Here is a 22,214-nt window from a genome sequence, read left to right as displayed (position 1 = left end):
GATTGGATGTTTTTCTAAAATATATGCTCTAGCTCAAACAGGAATTAATTCAGACTACATGATCACAGTGGTCCTTTTTTGCCTTAAAATGAATAAATCTCATTCTTAAAATGAACTCACATCTTATATCTTAAGTATCTCAGTGTCGTGTTTCTGATCATCAGGTACATTTCACTAAAGCTTAGTTTTGTTAAAGATTATTCCTATTAAAATGAGGAGATGTCCCATTTCACCTGAGAGAGCCAATCTGATCATTAAATTTACAATCCGAGAGTGTCATTAGTTTGATGTTATGTGGTAAATTTTTAAAGCAATTCATGAAGATTTAACAGTGTGACTCTTATTAATTTCAATGGGAGTCGTGCAGCTAAATCACTGCACACAGCTATGAAAATTTACCCTTGCATGCCTCCATTTTTTAGTGTAAAAGCTCTGCTGTGACTCATTCTCCTAGTTAACAGTGTGCTTTGAAAAAGTAGATAATGTTGTGTGTGATGGGTGATGCTTTACAAGTAGATTATAAAGATAATTAGGTGTTAATCATCTGAAGTATTAATGTATAAATCATTGATAAAGGCAGGTTACCATCTCCACTAGTGGACAATAATTCTAAATATTTAATATTTAAAACTGGGTGAAATATTCATAACAAAATATTTTTTCAATGAAAATTGCCTGATTTCAAGTTATGGAATATCCACAAAATGCATGTAATTTTATTAAATTTTAAGTTGGCTGATCAAATTTTGTATTTTTCTTTCATGCAAAAATCACGTGACAAATTTTCATGTCACTTTTTTAGATTTCAAACTGGGTTAGTTGCTTGTAACTGATAATAAAAGTCATGTGATATTAGTCTGGTTCCCTGATTGGTTGGGGCTGCATGGGTAGTTCACAGAAACTGGACTGGCTCACTTTTCTCAGAAGAGAGGTTGCTTTTTTGTGTTCTGTCTGAGGCTTGGTCTACACTACCCCCCCTAATTCGAACTAAGGTACGCAACTTCAGCTACGTGAATAACGTAGCTGAAGTCGAAGTACCTTAGTTCGAACTTACCTTGGTCCACACGCGGCAGGCAGGCTCCCCCGTCGACTCCGCGGTACTCCTCTCGCCGAGCTGGAGTACCGCAGTCGACGGCAAGCACTTCCGGGTTCGACTTATCGCGTCCAGACTAGACGCGATAAGTCGAACCCAGAACTTCGATTTCCAGCCGTCGAACTAGCTGGTAAGTGTAGCCAAGGCCTGAAACAACCATGAAAAGCAGATTTAGAGCACAGCATATTTGCACTGTGCTTTCACATGTAGTTCAGCTATGCACATCACAGTATTAACATTTCTTGTAAAGTTTTATTTTATTCCTCTTGAAATCATAACATACTGGTCATAAGATTCAAGAATGCTTTGGTAAACAGATTCTGGTGGGAAACAGGATGAAACTGCTGCAACACAACCTAGCACACACCTCCATACCACTTCTGAGTGTGGAACCAGAGTGCATACATTACACCTCTGCCTGATCTCATGAGTGTCCATGTATATCCTGTATGTGTGAGAAAGAGAAACACTGTCTCTTCATCCTTGTCTTCTTTCCACTAGCCAGTTTCAAACACTTCTCATTTCTCAGGCACTTTTCCCCTGAGATTTAGGTAAACAGCTCTGACACCACCCACTAGAAGGCAGCAGATACAGTTAAGTGGCCTGCCAATACTGCACATTTACATTGCCCATTACTTTTTCTCCTTGTCTAATAGATTTAATAATTCCCTTTAAAATGTAGATGAAAGTCTTTGAGAATTATCTTCTAATCTACCTGATGCTACGAGGCAGTCATGGCTTGTTTCTTTGCTTCATTGCTTTGCTGCAGAAGACTTTTTATACACTTTACCAGATAGCAATGATACATAGGCTTCTTCAGTTTCTGTGTTAGAGACTCGTAGTCTATTCCAAAGATTTACTGCTGAAAGCCATAGATTCTGTCTGCTGTCTCAAAAGCCAGATTAAAGTGCTATTTAAAGCACAGTGGTCTGTTATGTTAGGTGTATATGAATTTGATCAGATTAAATGTTTAGAGACCAATTAGTGGAAAAGACTAGTAATGCATGAATCCCTGAAGAGCTTCTACTTGAATCTAATCTGACTTCGGAAAAAGCTTGCAAAAGTAAGGGCTGTCTTGAGTTGGCTATTAATAATGCAAAGATGCTTGCAATCAAGAATAAGGCCCTGCAGGTATAATCACGCTCCATCTCCTGATGGTGTAATCATAGAATTGTAAATCTGGAAGGGACCTCGAGAGGTCATCTAATCCAGTCCCCTGCACCCATGGCAGGACTAAATTAGACCATCCCTGACAAGTGTTTGTCTAACCTGCTCTTAAAAATCTCTAAGGATGGAGATTCCACAACCTCTCTAGGCAATTTATTCCAATGCTTAACTACCCTGACAGTTAGGAATTTTTTGCTAATGTCCAACTTAAACCGCCCTGCTGCAATTTAAGCCTGTTGCTTCTTGTCCTATCCTCGGAGGTTAATGAGAACAATTTTTCTCCCTCCTTCTTGTAACAACCTTTTATTTACTTGAAAACTGTTAGCATGTCCCCCTCTCAGTCTTCTCTTCTCCAGACTAAACAATCCCATTTTTTTTTTCAGTCTTCCCTCATAGGTCATGTTTTCTAGACCTTTAATCATTTTGTTGCTCTTCTCTGGACTTTATCCAATTTGTCCACATGTTTCCTGAAATGTGGCACCCAGAACTGGACACAATACTCCAGTTGAGGCCTAATCAGCGCAGAGTAGAGTAAAAGAATTACTTCTTATGTCTTGCTTACAAAACTCCTGCTAATATATCCCAGAATGATGTTTGCTTTTTTTGAAACAGTGTTACACTGTTGACTTATATTTAGCTTGTGATCTACTATGACTAAGGCTCGTTTTAATCACGGGTATTTTTAGTAAAAGTCATGGACAGGTCACGGGCAGTAAATGAAAAAAATCTTCTTCAAGTGTTTGCTCATGTCCATTCTATTCTAGGTGTATGCGCATCCATGTGCACAGTTGTTGGAGATTTATGCCTTAGCGGTATCAGTAGGGTTGGCTGCGATGCCCCCTTGAGTGCTGCGTTCATGCGTCGGTATATTAGGTGCCACCAATCCTATGCCCTCTTAGTTCCTTCTTACCGCCCATGATGGTTGTTTGGAGCGCCTTGTCTTGCAGATCGGAAAAGCATTACCGGTTCTTTATAGCCTTTTTTTCTCTTATCTGTATATAATTTGTAGGTAGATAGTTAGCCTTTAGAAGAGTTAGGTTAGTGTACTTACAGTCCTGGCTGGGATTCCGTCCCTGAGGAGGCCCTGCCCCATTCACCTGGCTTCAAGGCATGCTCGACATGCAGCAGGCTGATGCCTATCAATGATCCCCATAACAGCTGCCTGAAGTGTTTGGGGGAATCCCATAGGAAACATAAGTGTCAGATCTGTAAAAACTTTCAACCTCAAACACAGAAGGAGCAGGATATCTGCTTGAGGGCCCTCCTCATGGAGGCTGCGTTTCGCCCCGCGTCAGAGCCCTCCACTATGGACCCCATGCCAAGTACTTGGGCTTCAGTGTGGAGCCAACCGCCGGCACTGTGCTGTGCCCAGCACCGTTCCCCCTCACTGGTGCCGAAGAAGCAGCAAAAGAAGAGACGCCCCTTGGCACCGAAAGACAAGGGGGCTTTGGGCAAAGGACCTACTTCAGGCCATGCACCCACTTCAGGGTTTTACGGGGGTAAAACTGAGGTCAGACCCCGAGCTTGGCCAGGGATCCTCCTCCAACTTCAGGAAGTGGCAGGGGACCCTGGCCTCTTCCAGGACCATCAATGCCCGAAGCATCCCCGGCAGCTAAAGACCAAGTTAGCCAACAGGAGCTGCACTAGCTGGCAGACTCGGCTAAGACCCTGCTACCTAAGGGCAAGCTGATTGTTGTGCAGCCTCATAGGATGGCGGAACACCCCCAGTCACTGGATCGCAGGCGCAGATCTCCATCTCCGCGACCTCGGACCCCGGCACCGTACCCTAGCTCTCCAGCTAAAAGACCCAGGTCCTCAACGCGCTCCCTGCCTACTAGGCATGGGACTCTGGAGTCAAGGCGCTGTTCTCCATACCATTGATACCGGCAACCTTCCAGCCTCAGGTCACCGAGGCCCTGGTCACCCTCACCCAGGCGGTCTCCTAGATGTCAGTCTGCCCAGGAGGGACCGTTCATCGTCACGGCACCGGTCCTGGTCCCCCCGGTACCGTTCCTCTGGCAGGCATAGTTACTCACCCTTGCCTCGCCAGTCACCGACCGGAGTCAGCCAGCAGACTCAGGCCTCGACGGTCTGAATTGGACTGGTAGTTCAGCCCTTCGCCTTGAAAGGGGGATTCATCACCAGCGCGGGAGCCGGTACGGCTCCTGCTATGGTTGCTTTGCAGCAGAGGCAGTGGCCCTTCCAGTGACCGTATTGGAACCCAGGGAGTGTGCCAATGATGCTGGTCCCATATTCCCACCAGCTCTACCTGGTCACTCCAGACAAACCGGCCACGGCACCAGGGTGAAGTGCGGGGACGAATCCAATGTAGGGGCAGCGCACCAGACGCTGGCACCTCGGGACCCATCCCTGGACAAGGAAAGGGAACACGCTCCCCCATAGGAGGTGCAGTCATCATCATCGTCCCCGGACAAGGCGGTGGCCAGGCCATCCCACACAAGCAGTCCCCCAGATGACATTAAGGAGCACCGGGCCCTCCTTAAAAGGGTGGCTGCAAACTTGTGTGACATTATACTCCATATGCTTTATAAAATATGCTTGTGGTAGGAATATGACATAACTAAGATATGCTTTATGCATGATAACTCTTGTAAGGCATCATTGGAAAGGTTATGATTTACTGAATATGATTATACTATTTGTATGCATGTATCATTTCTGTATCTGAAATTAGGAATATTGACTATGTAGCTATATTTCAATTATGTTATTTTGGGTGATGCCCCTGCTAACACTTCAGGTACAACAATGGAAAAGCCAGACAGGGCGGATGGGCCATCAGCACTGACAACGAACTGTAAAAGAGCTTAGTCTTCCTGTGAACATGTGGGTCAGCCTGTGAAGAATGGCTACAGGGGCCCTACAGAGGCATGTGACCATGTCACCTGATACTAGAACCCATCTTGAATTCTGTACTTTTCCATGAGAAGCTGCGGGTTCAAAGTAGGAAACAAAGGACTCCCACCTTATGCAAATCCTATTTAAGGGTGGGGAGTGAGGTAATCCAGGTCGTAAATTCTGCCAAAAATAAGTTTCTGTACTCAGTGATGAGCTAGTTCTCCAAATAGACCAGACTTGGCTACTTAAAAATAATTGCCAGGCTAGAACGAACAAGTCAGTGTTTTCAGTGAATCATTCTTACTTTTTAAAATAACTTACGGATCATAGTATCATCTATTCCGATGATTCCAAATACATGGAGGATGAGGAAAGGAAAGGAAGAAGAGAACTCAAGCTAGAACTTGTATTATTTGGTCTTTTCACAGGAGTTTCTGAAGACCAGCTTTGCACAGTTTAGGAGCATGAAAGGCCAAATTTCTGTGCAAATATCACTTTTATTTGCTTCCAAGTAACTGCAGTCAGTAACTAAAGTAGTCATTTGCCACCCTGGTAGAGGAGAAACTCAAGACAACAGGATAAGTAAGATTAAAGAATGAAAATCTTCAGTGCCCAATCATTGTTACACATTTGTGCATGCCATCTTTTTTCTGTAATCCACTACCTCATAGCACCATCGTTCTGTTTTTCAATAGTAATAAACCTGCTCAGGTATGAATATTTACTTTCCTCTCTAATGATTATCTTGATGTCTAAGCCATTTTGCTTTCTTATTTCTGAAAATACCATGTTATTTTGCACCTTGAACAAGACTGTAAAAGTAAGTTAAACCAATAATTCTTTTAATGACAATTAATATGGTTCCCATTCAGAGGGCATTATATACCTGAGAACTCAGAGACCTTTTGGCTAGAGTGATGGCAACATCTGTGAATATCAAACAGCACCATGTATCCAAAGAATTTCCTGAAGGGAACCTGCCAATTACTTTTACTACGAGGTGATGATTAATCATAACCTGTCTGGCATCTGAGCAGAGAGATCAGGTTTCTTAAGCCGGGAGAAATGCTGTATGCAAACACTGCTGAAAACAAGTTTTGCCAGGACTCTAGAGCCTAAGTACTGTTCAGATATTTTTAGTCAATGCAAAATCAGAGTATCTGTGTGTGCTTGGTTTTTATTTTGCAAAACTGTGCCTGATCCTGCCAGGTAGCTGAGCACTTTCTGGGAGGGCTGAGTCCCCTTCACTCTCAGATTGGACAGTCATGCTAAAATAATATCATCTGACAGATGACATTGAACTAAGTAGTTATGACACACTAATATTTGAGAATATCATATTTCCCTGGGTGGTGCTAGAGGATCTTGAATGACTATGTCGCTCATAATTAATTTGTAAGACTCCAATTTGAGCCAGATTCTGTCACTGTAATTCATATTGAGGAGCACTGTATTCCACGAATAGTTCTACTCATTCCTACACAATGGGACTACTTACAGAGTAAGGTACTGTGAAGCACCTGGCATTGGCCACTGTCAGAAAACAGGATACCTTTGGTCTGACCCAGTATGGCTGTTCTTATGTTCATCATAAGGGTATCAGACTGTGGCCTTTAATTAAAGAACCAAGATTTTTTTTCAGTCCTGTAAATTAGTGAGGTTTAGGATAGTTTTAAAGATTCAAAATATTGAAAAAACTTCCATCATTTGAGCTTAAAAAACCATTTAATGTTACCAGGAACTCCTGCCTAATATTGGACCAGGTTCCTTACTATCCTTACTCTCATTGATTTAAGATGAGTGGGACTATTCACAGAAGAAGGTAATGCCCAGTGTTGTAAAAGCATCAGAATCTGCCTCTCTTTAAATCATTGCAATATATTATAGTGATTGGTTTTACTCTTCCCCTTTTTAAACTAATGTTTCTGCCAGTGAAGGGGCCCTTATTTGAAGCTGAAAGCATTTTCATGGACAGCCATGGTTTGATGTTTCCCATTTTCTGACTTCCCAAGAAATGCTCAAGGAATAATGAGGCCATTGTGCTGTCTACTGAGAAGTTATGACGTTTTTAAACTGTTTTGAAGCCCTCTTTTTTAGCTAGCCAAAAGAAGCAGAGAGCAAAATGCAGCTGGAATTCAGTGACTTACAAGGTTGTGTCAAAAGGCTTCTATTTGTGCAAGCATTTTTAAAGTATCTATGTGAACAGACCTCTTCTGTTAGAAATCTGAACACCCTAAAACACATGCTTAGAGACTCAAACTTCATTTTGATATACTGGTAGCTTGACCACCTCAGCAGTAAAACAGGCATATCTTATAGTCATTAGGCCAGTTCCTATGATAGTGTAAATTAGTTATTTTACCCCAGCTTAGGATCTAGCTCATTAAATATATTTTAAGTGTTGTGCTCATGTACAGTGCTCTGTTAAATATGTATTTAAAAAAAATTGTGCATTTGTCTAATAAAAATCCTAAATGCATGTATATGCAAATTAAGTGAAGCCCTCAGTCCCCTGCCAACTTGTCTTCGGGACCATTGGTCTCCAAAAGGTTGTGCATCTATCATAAACAAATTGGAGGGAGTTCCAAGAAAAGCAGCAAAGATGAAGAGGGATTGACATGTGAGGAAAGATTAGAAAAACTAAAGACCAGATTCTGCCCCAAATTAAACCCCCCTGCAACCCTGTGGACTTCGGAGATGTGGGAGTAGTTTTAAGTAAAGGTAGACTGTAGCCAAATTATTATATTTATTTAGGTCCAGTGCACTGTGAAGGAAAGTATATAACTATCCTTACAGAGCTGAATGATGAATTGTATAAAATGTTAAAGTAAGAGGAATTGCTTAGCATGCTACAGGGCATGTGCAGACATGCCAGTACAGCAAATAGGCCCCCGGGTATCCATGTCTACTTTGCTCTCCTGATTGCTCATGGAGTCCCATAGCTTCTCCACAGAATCATGATCCAAAACTATGTAGTGTTTTTCTTGGTGTGTATCTTTCAGTTTTTCAGAGATTGAATTGTTGGTTCTGTTGTTTGTTTGTTTTTCTGGAAGAGAGATGACCAGAGTAAAAGAAAAGCCTTCCCTTTGCCTTGTTTTTAGGCCCTCATCTGATAAAAACAAAGAGTGCTGAGCTTTGCCTGATCCAAAAGTTCCTTCCTGTTTTCCATTTACCAGCACTGTGTCCCCGTGTCTCTCATCCATTAACGGCACAGATATAGGGTAAAAAAATTTTAAAGTGTCTAAGTGACATAGGAGCCTAAGTCCAATTTTCAGAAGTGAATTTAGGCACTTAGGCCCAGATTTGTAAAGGCATGTAGGCACCTAATTCCCATAGAAATCAATGGGCGTTAGGTGCTTAAATACCTTTAAAATCTAGGCTTTAGGATCCAAAGTTTCATTGAAAACCTTAAGTGTTCCTAAACCCTAGTCATAAATCCTAAGCCTTAGGATTTAGGCTTTTTAAATACTTAGGTAAAATTTTCAGTAGTGCCCATGTTTTTTCACCTTCTAGGCACTGGCTTTTTAAGGGTTATCCATTTGGGCCCCTTTGGTTTTACAGGTGGACTTAAAGCTCAGGGAATCCTTTTTATAAAAACTGTAGCACATATTAACTTTCATTTTGTGTGTACATTTTATAGTATCTTCTTTACATATAGTCTAATTTTAATAGTATTTAAATAAACTATAATGCAATAGTAAAATACAACGAGCATATGTATTTTGTCTGCGTGACAGACTGACAAGATCCTGCAGTATCCTGAATACTGAATTAAGTTAAACCTTATTGAAATGGAGTTAATACCGTTGGGGTACCTTCTATTGGAAATGCAAATGTTTATGTACTACCATGACATTGTATGGAAGCTCTTTAGCAGAAAGGCAAGATTAGGCAATCTCTAGATGTTATGAGGAAGTTTAAAGGTCTTTGGCACAATACATGTGAATTACCAAGAAGTATCTTGAGGTGAGGGGAATGCAAATTCTCCCCTATGAAGCCAACCTTGTGAAGATGTGTCCTGGGCAGAGACCCATCGTATACTAATTACCTGCTTCTGGAAACTCCAGATCAAAGACTCCTGATCTGTATTAAAGGGTGGACTAAATTTGTCCTGCATGTGCTTGTTCTGAACTGAAGCTGTGATGAACTAGTAACCACAAAGAAACCCCCTAGGGTGGGTGACTAAGTGAAAGACTGTTCTGCCAGAGCTCATGATGGAATTAGGGTGAACTTTGGTAAGCTTATTAGCATGCGTGTAGGTTCTTTTATTGTTTTTAATATGTTTTCTGTGTAATGCTGTTTATCTTAAGAATGAAGTAGGCTTGAATAGAAAGAGCTGTGTGGTAATTTATATCGGTAGCAATCACTCTGTTATCAGACTTTGAAGACAAAGCAAGGAGGTCTGTTAAGGCAGATTTTCTTTGCTGGGATTAACATAGTGAAGGCAGGGAACTGTGTAGCTTGGAAATACCCCAGTGATAAGAAAGGCAACAGCTGCGGTGCTGGAAGCCTGAGGTTGAGTCTTCTTGCTGGACCACTGAAGGGGAAATACAGGTACAGTTGCTCTGAACTGTGACAATCTGAATCCACTATGAACATCAAGCCAAGGCTGGAGGAAAGCACCCAACCTCTCACAGACTAATGTATCCCAAATCGGTATATTAAGAGGAAAATAATCATAGTTCTTCATTTGTTATATGTTGAATAAACTATTTTGTGTAGGGCTGTCAAATTATTAAAAAAATTAATCACAAGGTTAAAAACACTATTCATTGTAATGTTAATGGCACTATTAAACAATATTAGAATACCATTTATTTAAATATTTTTGGATGTTTTCTACATTTTCAAATATATTGATTTCAATTACAACATAGAATACAAAGTGTACAGTGCTCACTTTACATTATTATTTTTATTACAAATACTTGCACTATAAAAAAATAAAAGAAATAGTATTTTTCAGTTCACCTCATACAAGTACAGTAGCGCAATCTCTTTATCATGAAAGTGCAACTTACAAATGTCGAATTATTTTTTTTTACATAACTGCACTCAAAAACCAAACAATGTCAGATGCCTGGCTCTCTCAGGCAGAAGCAGCTCTGTCCTGCTCCCCGCCCAGTTGCCAGGGAGAGCAGCCAAATGTGCGGTGGGGAGGCACAGGGAAAGGAGGACAGAAAGCTCCCCCCCTGCAGATAAATATGGGGCAGGGAGAGCACTGCGGCCCCAGGTTGGGCTCAGGGCAGAAGGCGTTACTAAGACATGTGGGGTGGTCACGTGTCCTCCCCTTTAGCTTGTGCCTCCCACTGTGCCACACTAGTCGTCTGTGGCGGGGAATAAGGCAGGAGCTGTGAATAAGGTAGGAGTCAGGAGCAGAGCAGGAATCAGGAACAGGTTAGGACACAGGAAGCAGAGTCTAGTGCAGCCACAACAGAAAATCTCCTTGTTGCTCAGACAATTTCCTGTGCTGCCTCCTGGCTTAAACAGAGTGATTGGACCAATCGGTGAGCTGGTCAATCCTCCACTCAGGACTCCTGTGGGTGGTGCCTTAGCTGAAGCTGTAGTCCTAATAGCTTCTAAGCTCACCTGGTTTCTTCAGCTATTGAGTGGAGGCCAGGATGCAGCACCTGTTTTGGAACACCCAGGTCTGGGTTCAAGACTGGGAATATCACAGTCTGGTTCACTGATAAACAGGAATTAAAATTAGAATTAGTCCTGCTCAAGAACGTGGGAGAAGGGCATAAAGCTCTTAATGCCTGGAAGAGCAAAGGGTCAGTCCCTTTTCCCCATACGAAGGGAGTGTGGTGGTAGGATCCTAGCTATAGTTGTCAGACCAGGTTAAAGGGTGGCCAAGGGAATGTGGGCAACCCTCCCCCATCTGATATGGATTTACAGAAGGGAGGTTGGCCTGCACTGGGTAAGTTGTTACTGGCTAGTTTCCTTGATGTTTTCAGTTAATAAAGTTGCAGCCTAATTAAATCACATTCTTGCTGTCTTGTCTTTTCTCCTACTCTGGGATAAATAGTTCCGTGGGCCCGGCCTAGGGCAACTACGCATCACCCTCACTCACAGCAAATTAACTGACAGTCTGTCCTCCATGTTTACCTATACATCTTTACAAATATTATAAACAGGAATAATTTTAATGTAATGTGCACAATAATTATGTCAGTGATCAAAAATGAATTAATAAGATGAAATGTGTTCTCTGTTCTATCCAGATAAAAAATAGAAGATGAACACAGCAGAATTCATATCAATCCACCATGTCATTTTATTTGGAATAATAACATATTCTAACACATCAGTGTGAACATGGGCAATAAGAATAGCTATTCGTTAAATTTCGGATATACCTGAAATGTGAGTAGTATCAAACAAGCATAGATAGCACAGACCTGACTGACACCAGCGCTATAGTTTAAGCATGCTCAAGTCAGGTGAGAGACAATCATTAACCATAGTTCCTGATCACATTTTGACACGCCTCCTGTAATTCGTATTTAAAGAAAAAATGCATTAGTAGCATATCAGCTATTTTATTCTATACTCTAGAGACATGATTGCATTCATCCATTTCCCTGTTCTAGACAGGTTCTTAGACTGCACCCATCAACATGGTACCTTTGAAGCTTTTAGAATCTCACAGCATCCAAAGCATTCATAATAGAGACATTACAATGAAAAAGTCTTTCTAAGTAAACCAATCCATTAAGGTGATTTGCAATACCTAATTTTTCATTATTATGGAGCTTTTAGTATTAAATAATCCACTATTATATTGTCACCATTTGAAGCACTTATAGTTTAGGTGTGCCAACAGCATTTTATTATAAACTCCTGTCTCCAGGAGTTTATAAATAAACTGTAAAAATTTGCTTTGGCCTGAACTGTGAAAAAGGCAGCCTGCAATCAGCTTACATCTGTTTGACTGTTAAATTCAGGTTGGCATATCTCACATGAATAATTTCCTGAGTTTGCAGGTGGCTGGCATTGCTGGACCTCAATCACTCATCTCTATTTCCATGATTCTATTTTAGAGGTTTGTGACATTATACCAAGTATGCTGAGTCACACACGTTTCCTGGGCTTATCTGTTGTATTTTTCAGCCTCCAATGTGTTAGTCCTGGTTGTCCACTAACAGCAAGCTGCTGTTTCCAGTGCCTAAGGCCATGTCTACCCTACCACTTATGTTGGCAAAACACACCTATGAGCAACATAAATTTTGCCAGCATAAGTGGCAGTGTGCACAGCGCTATGTTGGCGGGAGAGCTTCTCCCGCCGACATAGCTACCGCCACGCATTGAGGTGGCTTCTTTATGTCAATGGAAGAGGTCTCTCCTGTCTGCATAGAGTGGCTGCACAAGCGATCTTACAGCGTCACAGCTGCACTGAGACAGCTGTGCTACTATAAGCTCACTAGTGTAGACGTGGCCTAAGATCTATCTTCACTTCAGCTCACTTTTCCATGAGACGTACTGGAGTCTCTACCTCCAAAATGGAAGAACCCATTGTTTGAAATTAAATTTGAAATCATGTATTCAAAAGTTAACATTGCACAAGGTTTTTTAGGAGATTTATAATCTCTCTTGGAGCTCACAAGGGAACACAATACGTGCAGGGAAAGTAAAATGGGAACATTTTCTAAAAAGCTGGCTAAGCCCATCATCATATTTGAGGGGCATCTTGAAGTTTTGGATAAACAAATACATATGCAGGATATTGGCTGGAATGAAGCTGTGTGGAAAAAAAAATTCCTGGAAGCAGATAAAGGATCCCATCTATGTAAAACGTTAACTATCAGTTACTATAGAGAATGGAAGTACCTAATAGTAAACCAGGGAGCAATATAATTACAACCCTTTCTGGTATTTCAGAGCAAGATGTAGGGATAAATCTTAGCTCCATTGAAGTAAATGGGAATTTTGCCATTCACTTCAAAGGAGTTGGGATTTCACCCATAATCTCTAAAGCAACTAGCGAAAAGACACAAGGCAACACAACCCTCTATCTGTTTTTTTCCTTCTGATCTAAGTTTCACCACTGAGAATAGGAGGAAAAACTTGGCAGAACTTTGTTAAATCTTTTAAGAAGAAAAAATCCAGGTGGAACAGAAAAAACAATTCAAGAAAATACTCCACTACTCCCATTTAAATAAGAGAAGTAATGACGTGAGTATAAAACTTGGGTTAAGAGAGTGGAGAATGAGGCCTTTAGAGTTTAAGGGTTCTACTAAGAACTTGTCAACATGATAAGATTGTACTAGGTTAACATAAGGTGTGATTTTTTTTTTTTATGGTGAGATAGTTAAACCAGTGCAAAAAGCTGTGTGGACACTCTTATTTCTCTTTAAGTGTGACTTATTTCTGAAACCTGTTCCTGATTAACTTAATCTAGTGTATGTCTATGCTACAGAGACTATACCAACCTAGCTATGTCAGCACAGGGCCCTATTGTAGACACAGCCTATACCAACAGGAGTTTTTCCTTTTGGTGTAGGAACACCAATACCACCTTCCTGAATGATGTTAACTATGTCACATTCTTCCATTGACACAGCTGCTTCTATACTGGGGGGCTTGTCAACATAATTATGTGCCTCAACGGTGTGTTTTTTTTCACACCCCTGGCTGATGTAACTATGCCGCTGTAACTTTTCAGTGTAGACCAAGCCCTAGACTAAACTAAGTTTAGTTAAACTGAAATAGGAGTGCCTACGCAGCCTTTTTCACCAGTATAACTATTTAGGTTGAAAATCACACCTTATGTTAAATCTGTGTGTAGACATGGCCTCAGTCTTTAGACAGAGTGATAATGGAGACTTCTCATGATCTAATAAAAGACAAATTGTGTGTGAATTTACTCACTGTTTTCAATTTGGTTGCTCATCTTGGATTTAATTTCACTGAAATCTGACTGTCCTGACCAGATTCACAATGAGATTATTATTCATAATTTTACATATTTCTGTGGCATTTCATAGAATCATAGAAGATTAGGGATGACCTCCAACCCTAGTCCAAAACAGAACCAATCCCAACTAAATCATCCCAGCCAGGGCTTTGTCAAGCCGGGCCTTAAAAACCTCTAAGGACGGAGATCCCACCACCTCTTTAGGTAACCCTTTCCAGTGCTTCACCACCCTCCTAGTGAAATAGCTTTTCCTAATATCCAACCTAGACCTCCCCCATTGCAACTTGAGACCATTGCTTCTTGTTCTGTCATCTGCCACCACTGAGAACATCCTAGCTCCATCCTCTTTGGAACCCCCCTTCAGATAGTTGAAGGCTGCTATCAAACCCCACCTCATTCTTCTCTTCTGCAGACTAAATAAGCCCAGTTCCCTCAGCAGCAGGTCAAGAGGAGCACGGCCCCTAGTTGGTTCCTCCAGTACTTTGCACCAGGAAATTGTCCCCAACACTCTCCAAAAACTTCCAGATTGTCTGTGCACTGCTGTATTGCTCTCCCAGTAAATGTCAGGGTGATTGAAGTCCCCCATGAGAACCAGGGCATATAAGCATATAGATTGAATAGCATTTGCATAGATCTGTCTTTTAAATTGTAATGGTGCTCTTTTGTGGTAGTTCTTCCTTATTCTGTTAGAATTGGAATATGCCCTGTCCTTGCACAACTATTCAAGGAGACGGAGGCAACAGAGAGTCTCTTCCTTTATGTCCCGATGCAGGGATTCACCAAAATCAGTCCTTCCACCCACCTGATGGAAAGGACTCTGTGAGGCAGCACTAGGAAGGAGGGAAGCAGACACTTGGGGTTGCCGGCTCTCACCATGGCAAGTAACATGATTTTGGTCCCAGCTGGAGCTGATCTGGCAATGACTTGAGAAGCTCCAGCCTTGGTGAAAATTTTAGCCCTGGCTGAGGAAAACCCCTCTCACTGGCTGCCTGCTCACCCCTCTTCCACCTTCTGGAGAGAGCAACCAATCAGGGCTGTGGCAGGAAGCTGGTAAAGTGCTCTTTCTCCCTCCCCCAGGCATTTTCAAGTGAGGGGGGAAGACAGGAGAGGGAACAGCCAACATTATTCTTACAGAGGGAAGGAGGGAGCAGAAAGCGTCTGGCAGCTCTACTTCTTCCTCCCCTTCTGTGAAAAATGGGTCAGTCTGCTCGTCCCCCTTTCCATCCCAGCAACATCAGGCCTTGGAAGGGGGAAGGTGTGAAGAACTCCTGGAACTGCCCTCACTAAGGCCTGGGAAAAGGGAGAGTGGACCCCACTGCAGCTGCTTCCCCAGGCCTGGGAGAGGGGGTGTAGAACCCCTGGAGCTGCAGGAGGAGCAGAGGGGAAAGGGGAAGGTGTGGTGACTGCCTGCATAAGGAAAGGCAAGGCTGGGGGACAGGCAGATGTGGTAGTGGGAGGTGCAGAACTGATGTGAGGCTGTATGGAATGAAGCAAAGTTGATTTGCAGGCTGCATAATTAATGGCTGAGTGATGGGCAGATGTTCGGATTGGTGGGAAAGCTGATGTGGGTGTTTGGGTAGTACATAATTGCTGGGCTGGGGGACAGGCAGATATGTGCTGGTGGGACACAGAACTAATTAGCATTTGGGATTTGTAAAGAAGCTGAAAGCTCTGCACTGAAAGGCAGCCAGCAGAAGCCCCTGTAGTGAACACCAAAATCACCATACCCTAATGGTTTGGGAGAGCTAGCAAGACATGAGGAGGAGCACAGAGTGTTAGAAAGTAAAAGACAGACCAAAAACACAATATAAACTTTGTCCCCAAAATTGAGATTTAAAAAAAAAAAATCTCATCTTTTGGGGGGGCATCTTACTTACGATTTTTTGAACTTTTGGGGTCAGCAATGCTGCACACTGTACCTTCTTAAAGGGTGCTAGAATGTCTTAGCAGAGCTCCACCTCCCAAAGGGACCCACTGGGGTCAGTGCTGCCCCAATCCAGGATAATGCACAATTGTGCCCTAAATGCACAGCAACATGAACATATTTTTGTACTCTCATCCAATGATATTCTTTGTTGAACATAGTTCATATTTGCCTAGGGTGACCAGATGTCCTGTTTTTAAAGGGACAGTCCTGTTTTTGGGGACTTTTTCTTATATGGGTGCCTATTACCCCCCATCCCGTTTTTCTCACAGTTGCTATGTGGTAACCCTATGTTTGCCCCCAACCCTTCTATACCTCTTAACACTCTCCATCTCTTTTTCTGATCTCCATCAGAATTTGTGATACCCTTCACATCTCCTTGAACTCAAGCACTACTCCTCTGATCACTAGGTTCTTCTTCCAAACCTCAACACGCTCTCTGCCTCCCAGATTTCTCTCATTCAACTGAAACAGGCCTTCTACTTTGTGCCATGTTTCCTCTGAGGGGAATATTTCCTCTAACACCATATCTGCAGAGCTCTGGTCAGTTGTATCCAGCTCTTGTGAATTTGGGGGCTTGTATTGTTCAGAGGTGCTCCAAGATGCATTGCCACACTCTGCCTTCTGTAAAGCTCTAGAACTTGTTGGAATTTTAGAGCACAAGTGATCCAGGGAATGTAGTCAATCCTAAAGAGATTGAAATGAATTGAGTAAAGGTAGGAAGCCTGTGGGTAATTGAGAAACATTGTCCATGTTGTTTGTAATATAATAATGCTTTTCAATTTGGTTCCGTTTGAGATTTGGGCTACTTCTTACTTTTGCCAAACTAATCCATGGTAATTATGTGGTCACTGGGTGCATATATTTGGGAATGGATTAAACATATAGAGGGAGAGGGCCCTATACCATCCATACACAAAAAAATGTGTGGGAAAAGTTGGCAATATATACAAAATTTTGCAAGCAATGATACCTGGAACTATTCTCCCCTTGACTTACTGGCTGTGCAAAAGGAACCAGGGCTAGGTCTTCAAAATTGTGCTATATACTGGTGGCGCTGAGGAAACTGGGGCCATGCTTATAGATATAGGGGTTTACAATGAAAGGGTCTGCCACTACTTTTCTCTGTAGGCCCCTGTACTCTTTGGAGCATGGTTCACTTTTTTAGCTGTGCTGCCACTGGGTGCCGAGACACAAACTCACAGAGCTGCAGAATAGAAGCTGTGCATAGGATTCTGTGTGAGTTAATGCTAAATGCAAAACTAATTGCTTCAATGTAGCTTTTCTTAGTAAATTCTTAACATACACATAGAGAGACATACAACCTACTCACATACACATAAATATACCCACAAAACAAACCCCTTATAAACTACCCAAGCGATTTCTTCTATAAGATGTGAAGGAAGAAAAATAGAGAAAGCTAATGTTAGTTATTTCTGTTTTAAAATACTTGGGAAGCACACTCAGATGCTACAGTAATGAGTGGCATATCCTAGATTGATAGACTGGAAGGTAGGGTAGCAAATATTATGTCTGTCTTTAAAAAGGATGAACATGGAACTTGCAGACCAGGGAGCCTTACTACAGTACCAGGAAAAGGGGTAGAAGTGATCATTCAAAATAGAGTAATAAAACACCTAGATAAACAAGATGATATTAGCGGCAAGGGGAAACTGCAGGGAGAGCCGTGCTTGAAAAGACTAGTACTGCTTCATTTAGAAAGGATACAAATGAGAGGACACTTGATAGAGGAATATAAACTAACGAATAAATGAAACTGGAAGATTACAAATTTAAAACTGAAAAAAGGAAACATTTGTTTACATAATGTATAATTAACCTGTGGAATTCATTGCCACAAGATGGCATTGATGGAAAGAGTTTAGTAGGGTTTTTAAAAATCAGTATTCCGTAGGTGAGAACATCTGCAATTAGATACATCTACAAAAAAAACCCAAACTCTTTTAAGGCATATAAACCCTTATGCTTTTTCTGAAGGGATATAAACCCTCTAGCGCAAGCCAGCCACTAAGTGAATGGGGAATGAGGAAGAAACTTCCCCAATAGGCCCTTTATTCCATAATTATCCACTATGGGTTTCTTACTACATCCTCTGAAGAATCTGGTACTGACCACAGACATAGATAGGATATGGAGTACACAGACTTTGTTTGACCTGGCATGGCAATTCATACATTCCTATACATAAATTTAATCTGAGAATCCCTGTGGTGTTGGGGAATGATACCCTTGATAGCAGATGAAAGATACCCTTTCATCTGCAGACCCCACCATGGAGGACCTTCTGTTGTGTCACAAAGTAGAGGAGAGAATGCTATGAAACTGACACACATCTATACACACACTTTTGTGTCTCTTCTTCCCAGAATCATTAGCTTCCCCTGAATAAAGAATGCATGTCTGTGTAACATAGGGTCTGCCTTATGCTTTAAAGGTACAATACAGAGTTCAAATCCTATTGGGGACTGTGTTTTTAATATTTTTAAACTCCCCTCTTTTCTGTCAGTGCCGTAAAGAACACTGCATTTTCACCATTTAATTATCTGTTCCATGCCAAAATACTCTGGGCCAAATTATGACAGCTTCAAATCAGGTGCATTAGGGAATGGGTACCAGGGAGGGGGAGTTGGCTGGATGAGGGGAAGGATGGTCTCTAGTGGTTAGGACACTAAACTAGGACAGGAGAGACATGGCTTCAATCCCCTGCTCTACTATGAACTTACTGTATGACCTTTGGCAAGTCACTTAGTCTCTCTGTGTCTCAGTTCCCCATTTGCAAAATGGGGCTAACAGCATCTCCCTATTTCACAGGTATTGTGAGACTAAATATATACATTAAAGACTATAAGGCACTAGATTCCATGCTGAGGGGAGTTATATGGGTACTTCAGGTAGAGCACTGATAGTCTATTGCTGACACCTGCATAGAAAGCAGCCCTTATACTGCTGCCTTGTGCTCTCTTCCCACAACGGAGCTAATGCTAGTGCTAGCAGCATTGCTCAATGTCCTGTGAGTCATGTCCAGATGAGGTGATGGAGTGACTATGGCTCAGCTCACCCCTCCACACGAGCTGCTAGGCTGTGCTTGGGAGAGTACAAGCTACACTTTTTATAAACAAGTAGCAAAGGCCACTGGTGTGTATACCGGCCCCAATGTTTCTGAATGTACTGTGCCTTCCTCTGGTGGAGAGACCTCAATATCAATGCAGAAATGATAGTTATAAAATTATCACTTTTTTAAAATATTAGGTCGTTGCAAACTTGTTTGCACTTTTACTGAGTATTATTAAGATATATCTACAAGTATGTTATAGCCAGGGTGCTTGAGGATATAACAAAACCTGTGTATGTTTTAGTTAGTTATGATACAAAATGTTCAGGCTGGTTAAAGAAATTGCAGGAGGTTTCTACTTTCTGTCTCCCAAGGAGGAGCAAATGTAAGGAAGATAACCCCTCCTTAGCCATAAAACCATGTTGATTACCCCAAAGTGTGTTATACAAACTCCAAAAAGCTGCATTTTAAACTTTATCTTGCTTTAATTTTTACTCTCTTTTCTTTTGTGCTGTGTTTAAAGATGTGTTGGTTATTGAAATTTTTACTTTGTACAAAATATCTAATAGAAATTTAATTGCTATAACAAACAGATTGTAACTCTAAAGAGCGTGGGTCAAGAGACAAACAAATCAAAAGAGTGTCTTATCTAGGCCAGCACACCTCTCTTTATATAAGATACCAGTGTGGGACAAATGTAATCCTTATCTCAAGAAAACAAGCCATGTAAAGCATTCATATTTTTGGAAAAAACCTGATCATGTGCACAAAAAAAAGTGAGGATGTTCCTTATGCAGGATACCTCAAAAAGGAATGTAGGAATGTGTTATCAGAGCAATAAATCTAGGTGTTAAAGTGGGCTATACCACCTCCCCACACACACACACACACACACATTTTTTCCCCCAAAGAACAACCTCTGCTTGTATTTTGAAACTCCAGGAAAATGTGTTAGCTGGACATGTTTTTAACTTTTTGTTTCTTAAATGCTGAAATGGCAAATACCTTTGTGAAATGCGTACTTGCAAATATGTCAGCTCAATGCAAAGCTCCTAATATAATTTCCTAATATCGCTGCTTGTAAAGGATAAAATGCTTTATGTACCAACATCAAATCTACTGAGCTTGCTAAACTTATTACTAATGTAAGAAGCCATTTAAGAATAGAATATTTATATTATTGGGGAATTAATTATTTACTGGCAGTGCTCAAGCAATTTCCTCATCCAAATCAGGAAGACAAGAAGAATCATATTTCCAAAAATTGCCATGTAGAATCAACAACTTCTTTAATAACTATTTAAGCTGAAGACTCTCTTTAAGAATGACTTAATTTTAAAAAGACGGTTTTTAGAACTAAAAATCTTTCTATAAAGAACAAGCGTGTTTAGTTTTTTTCAAAACAGAATTTCATTTCCTGTTGAAGTCTAGTAAAACTAAAGAAATAGCTCCATAATGTATTGAATAAAAAGGAGTTAAACCTCTAACTTCAAAGAGGTTCTGAGAATCTTCTGCCACAAAGATAAAGGAAATGTAATCATCAAGAAAGAATTAAAGCTCTAACGCATATGTGCATTAACAAACTGCATATTCATAAGATGAAGAGGCACCTAAAGACAACCCATGATGATACTGAGCCAGTGAAAGAAGGACAGCAATCAACTTGAATTTAGAAAAGCCTGAAAGAGGTGTGTTTTCTTGTAACTTCATGAAACTAAGAAGGAGAGGAGTATAAAAAACTCTCAAGTAAGCACCCCTCACACACACACACTCCCTGCTACTCTGCTCAGCGAACACACAGCACTCATCAGCTTATCCTGCCCATCTCTACGAGCAAGCTACCACACAGAGCTAAGAAAAACAGAGAAGGCTCAGGAAGAAACCAACCCAAGAAAAACCTCTTGGCTTCCACATGAATTAGTGAGAGGAAGTTAACTAAGGCCCTGCGGCGATGCAGCTGTACCGATAGAGCTGAGCCGCTGCAGTGCGTCTGGTGAAGATGCTCTATGCCGACGGAAGAGAGCTCTCCCTTCAGCATAATAAAACCACCTCCGCGAGCAGCAGAAGCTATGTCGCGTATGTCAGTGTAACTTATGTCACTCGAGAGGGTGGTTCTGATGTGCCTCCGCTGCTGATACCACTGCTACTGCACTAGCTCAATGAGAGCTAATGTGAGTATGTGTACGCAAACAGGAGAATCACATTCCAAGCTCATAGTATAGACATAGTCTAAAACAGTGGGAGTCACATCCCTCATTTGGTGACAAGAGAAATAATTAGTAAGAGCTAGCCTACCGTTTCTTGTTTCTCTGGGGTAAATATTTTTAGTAATTTTTTAAATAAAATTACTTGGCAATTTAAAATTACCCCTTTCTATTCCATACTACTCATAGCTACTGCAGGCCATAATGCATCTAGCTGTCTCTGCTTGAACAGTGTTTCTTCTCCTCATCCTCTCCTAAGCATGGCACTGGCTCCACGAGTTATAAACAAGCACTCTGCACTTAACAAAAAATTTTAAATCTTTGTCTTGAAGAAACAAACTCTTATGCAAAGTATTAACACTCGGAGTTCTGGAACTTTCCAGACTGCCAGCTAAATGAATGCTTAGGAGGGCATTTATGCAACCAAGTTTATTTTTGTTTTTCCCCCAGGAAATTGTATATAAGGGGAGTTTGTATCCAGAAGCTCATTACTGCACAATTGCATCACATAGTATTTGCACTCATAGGAAAATAAAATGTATATTTATAAGTCTAAATACTTCCATTTGATTCATGTAACTGAGAGGGCTCTGTTTGCTCTTACTGGTTTTTTTTATGCCTTTTCATAGGAATGTTGCTATGGGTGAAAGTAACACCGCAGTTTTAAACCATCAGATGATGTATACAGTTCTACACACGGGGCTTGAAAATACCTTCCACAAGGCAACTAGTTCCTTCAGTACTACTCGCCTTATCAGTATATGTTTTTAATATTTCTAGTGTAGCTAATGATTTTCATCCTGAAGGGTCTCTAAGCACTTTTTAGACTCTAGACTTGATCCCACAATCCTATCTCAGACAAAATTCCTAAGGAATTGAATAGGAGTAAGGACAACTCCCTTCACTCAGCATATGTACGTCTATGTTCATGATCACTTTATGTACATTAATATCTTCTGTAATGTATTTCTTTC

General features: G+C 41.2%; 1 protein-coding gene across 1 annotated transcript in view; it reads left to right on the top strand.

Annotated features, from left to right (window-relative positions):
- The window catches only part of KCNQ5 (potassium voltage-gated channel subfamily Q member 5), a 510,233-nt gene that overhangs the window by 419,621 nt on the left and 68,398 nt on the right, over positions 1-22,214 (top strand). The window lies entirely within an intron of this gene.

The sequence above is a fragment of the Malaclemys terrapin genome, chromosome 3 (assembly GCF_027887155.1).
Source record: "Malaclemys terrapin pileata isolate rMalTer1 chromosome 3, rMalTer1.hap1, whole genome shotgun sequence".
In the NCBI taxonomy this organism is placed as follows: Eukaryota; Metazoa; Chordata; order Testudines; family Emydidae; genus Malaclemys; species Malaclemys terrapin.
Note: the sequence above shows the minus strand (reverse complement) of the source record. Positions and strands in the feature narration are given on the sequence as shown.